Raw genomic sequence first — 4,211 nt, 5'->3', positions numbered from 1 at the left:
GCACATCATGCCTCCCGACTAGGGATGATTCCTCTGAAGGTCGTGCTACTTTGCTCAATGCGGCTCTTGTCTATTTCCATTTTGCTAAGAGTCTCCTCATAGATGAGGTTTAATCCGCTGCCACCGTCCATGAGCACTTTAGTAAGCTGGAAGCCGTCCACAATTGGACTAAGGACCAAAGCGGCTAGTGCTCAGACTGTTCGGAATTGAGGTTCGTCACTGGCACTGAAGGTTATGGCCGTATCGTCCATGGATTTATTGTTGCAATGTGGCAGACTTCGGCGAGGCTGCGGAGTGCTCGCTTGCGCCTATTATTTGAGGCGAAAGTCTCAAAGACTGTCAATACTGTATTGTTATTTTCCACAGGATGGTGCTCTGTGATATTGTTGATGAGGAGATCCTCGCCGCTCTTGGCCACCTGCCGGAGTATCCAACATGCTCTAAGGTTGTGTGTTGGCATGGTATCCGGTGTACTATGAATTTTGCATGGCCCATTGAGCCATCCCTCCAATACGGTTCCACGCCCTGTAGTGGGCTTTGGTTTCTTTGGAATTGGATTGGGTGACTTGCGAGAGTGCACCCTTTTAGTTCAGACGGGGGGTTTAGTGAGAGCCGGAGGATCCCAAAATTTTGTTTGGGTTTTCCAGGCGCTTTCCATCGCATAGTACTTCTGTACTATGGCCGCCAAGTCAACGAAGTGTGCTATGTCACGGCGACTTACGGCGTTGAGGATTCCCCTGACCGTGCAATTTTTGCAAAAGAATGAATTTGCGTCTTCTTCGCGACAGTCCTTGACCTTGCTCATTACAAGGAGGAATCTGGCCCAATAGTGATGTACTGTCTCTTGGGGCTCTTGCCTAATGTGGGAAAGATCACTTATGTCTGGGTGGGTGGGTAGATTTAGGTCCAAGCCTTGACCCGATCTGAGAACCAGGGGCAGAGGAGTTTCCGAGCTTGGCAGTTCGGGCTCCGGGATGTTGCCCAATTTTTCTGGCCCGCTATCCAATTTTGGGTTCGGAGCTTGGGCCGTGTCCTCCCGTAGACGGGTATCCAGCTCGGAGAGCTCGGGAATCCGGACATAGTTTGTCCACAAAAATAGAGGAAGAATCGCTGCATTGCTCCTCCACCACCGCTATCTGATGGGTGACTGGCGGAGAGTTAATCTCCCTCTGGTCGGGTTTAAGCCCGATCCGATCATAGTCCGTAGCGACTCCCAGGGCGGCGATGCGACCCAAGAGCTTGTTCAAGGAGGAGAGCTCCATTGGATCCATCTGCTCGGTGAATTCCGAGCCGACGTGGAGGCTGTTTTTTGATGACCCGAGAAGTCATTATCGGCGCGACGGCCGAATGGGTAGTCATGACGAAGCCGCCTAATCGGAGAGTTTGGCCTACAACCAGGGCTCCGCCAGAGGTGATGTTGTCCTTGACAACAAGGCGAGCCATCAAGCCTTACCATGATGGCACAGTGGAACTCTCAATGAAAGCACCAATGTCGGTGTCAAAACCGGCGGATCTCATGTAGGGGGGTCCCGAACTGTGCATCTAAGGCTAATGGTAACAGGAGGCGGGGGACACAATGTTTACCCAGGGCGGGCCCTCTCGATGGAGGTAATACCCTACTTCCTGCTTGATTGATCTTGATGATATGAGTATTACAAGAGTTGATCTATCACGATATCGTAGAGGCTAAATCCTAGAAGTTAGCCTATGATTATGATTGTTCTTGTCCTACGGACTAAACCCTCCAGTTTATATAGACACGGAGGGGGCTAGGGTTACACAGAGTCGGTTATGGGGAAGGAGATCTACATATCTGAATCGCCAAGCTTGCCTTCCATGCAAAGGAGAGTCCCACCCGAACACGGGACGAAGTCTTCAATCTTGTATCTTCATAGTCCAACAGTCCGGCCAAAGTATATAGTCCGGCTGTCTGAGGACCCCCTAATCCAGGATTCCCTCACTCGTATCTATCTTCCATCATATTACTTTCCTATCAATTTACTATATTTGCTTCCGTTTATTTTGCAGTCTTTACTTTCCAATCTATATCATAAAAATACCAAAAATATTTATCTTATTATCTCTATCAGATCTCACTTTTGCAAGTGGTCGTGAAGGGATTGACAACCCCTTTATCGCGTTGGTTGCAAGGTTCTTATTTGTTTGTGTAGGTACGAGGCGATTTGCGTGTAACCTCCTACTGGATTGATACCTTAGTTCTCAAAAACTGAGGGAAATACTTACGCTACTTTGCTGCATCACCCTTTTCTCTTCAAGGGAAAACCAATGCATGCTCAAGAGGTAGCAGCCAGCCCCCGGCAGGCACTTCGCGCACGCCGGTGGTGGTGGAGATCAGCCCGGATAGCAGCCCCCGATGCAGCCCCTAGCGTGCGTTCACCACTCACTCCCCATCGACGTGCGTTGGGGTACGATTCCTTGGTGCTGACCTTGTTGTGGTTGTAGGAGGAGGACGACAGCATGAGGATCCACTAAGGACCAGACCCAACACGCCGCCCACATCAACCACGCCGCCCTGAGGGGCGTCCCCGGCAAGGGCGCCAAGCACCAAGCCCATGCGCATGGAGGAGGAGGCGAACTTGGGCGGCTCCGTCCCTGTAACAAAAGTTGGCGGGGAGGGGAACACTTCTTCCCAGCCCGACACGGGTAAGCGAACGACTCTTCATCCCTATCTTTACTCCTTTTTCTCCCTCTGCGCTATAATCTTGACCTCATTCCATCCTTTCTTCTGGCCTTCAAGGCCCCCTCGATGGATCAGGATGATGTTGACCGCATCATCGAGGAGGTCGCCCAAGGACGCCATGACCAAAGCTGACAAGATTGCCGGCGAGGAGGCCACCAAAACTGCCACTGAGGGGGACGCCAAGGGGGCTGCTGGAGAGGCCGGCAAGGCTGCTATCGGAGGGGCCGGCGAGGCCGCCGTAGGGAGGCTGGCAAGGCTGCCGCCCAGGAGGAGGAGGTGGCCAACGACCAACCCCCTTCCCCTTTGGCCCCTGCCCTGGGCATGTACCTGAAAGTGGGCGATGGCCTGTTCGTTCACCTCCTAGGGGTAGCGGGCACCAGGGCACCGGCCGAGGGGGAGGTGTTTGACTACGAGGTGCTCGCCATCGCTGGCCTTCAAGTTGTTGACGAGCCGAGCCCTGGTGATGGCGGTTCCCAAGAGGAGCAGCTTCTCCGGGCCATGAACGCTAACTTCCAAAAGCTCCAGGCGCTCCACCGTGCGTGCTCCGACAAGGCGAAATCCAAGATGGCAGTGGTGGACAAAGCGGAAGCAGATTTCAAGGAGCCCGTCACTGAGACGCAAGCCTGGCTCCGTGACGCCCACCAGGAACTGAAGAAGATCCAAGGCGAGCTGGCCGAGCGCAAACAAGAGCTCCTCCTAAAGTAGGCTGACATCAAAAAGGCCCGAGAGCAGGCAAAGGAGCAGGCCGCCAAAGATGAGGCCGCTCGACAATAGCACCACGCTCTGCTGAACACCCAGGAGGAGTACCTTGCCGCCCGTGAGGAGGCGCTCACCGCCACACTCCGTGGCAAGGATGAGGAGATTGAGAAGCTTGTCGCGCAGTGGACTCAGGGGCTGGAGCAGAGGCACAGGGAGGCGCTCAATGCCCAAGCCCTGGTCCATGCCGGCAAGGTGAAGGAGCTGGAGGTGGAGCGGGATGCACTACAAAAAAAAAGACATATCTATGACATTTTGGGCCGAACAAAAAAAAATTCTGTCATACTTATGACACTTCTATGATGATAATTGTGACAAAACCCGGTATCATCATAGATGTGCTGGGCTCCTACTTCTATGACAAAAAATCATGACAGAAAATGGGATTTTCGTCCTGGGCGGGTCGGAGACGCAGCTGCATGACATTCTTTGGACATCCATGACGGGAAAAACCGTAGTAGAAGCGAGGGCGAGGAAAATATTGGGGTGTTCCCGGTTATGGTGGGTGGTCGGGGCCGAGCGATGCACGTTTCTCTCGTACACGTACGCACGTGTGTGCGAGGCGTTGGGCTCTAACTGAACCCGAGTGAGGCGTTGGGCTCTAACTGAACCCGAGCGATTGCACTGCAGGCTACGCGTTACTGAACCCGAGCGATCGATCGATGGCTGTTAAATGAACCCGATCGAGCGATTAATTCGCTACTGCTGCTAGCTGAAGCCGATCGATGCTGGCTCTGGATGAACAGTGAGTGTT

The sequence above is a fragment of the Triticum aestivum genome, chromosome 3A (assembly GCF_018294505.1).
Source record: "Triticum aestivum cultivar Chinese Spring chromosome 3A, IWGSC CS RefSeq v2.1, whole genome shotgun sequence".
Lineage (NCBI taxonomy): Eukaryota > Viridiplantae > Streptophyta > Magnoliopsida > Poales > Poaceae > Triticum > Triticum aestivum.
Note: the sequence above shows the minus strand (reverse complement) of the source record.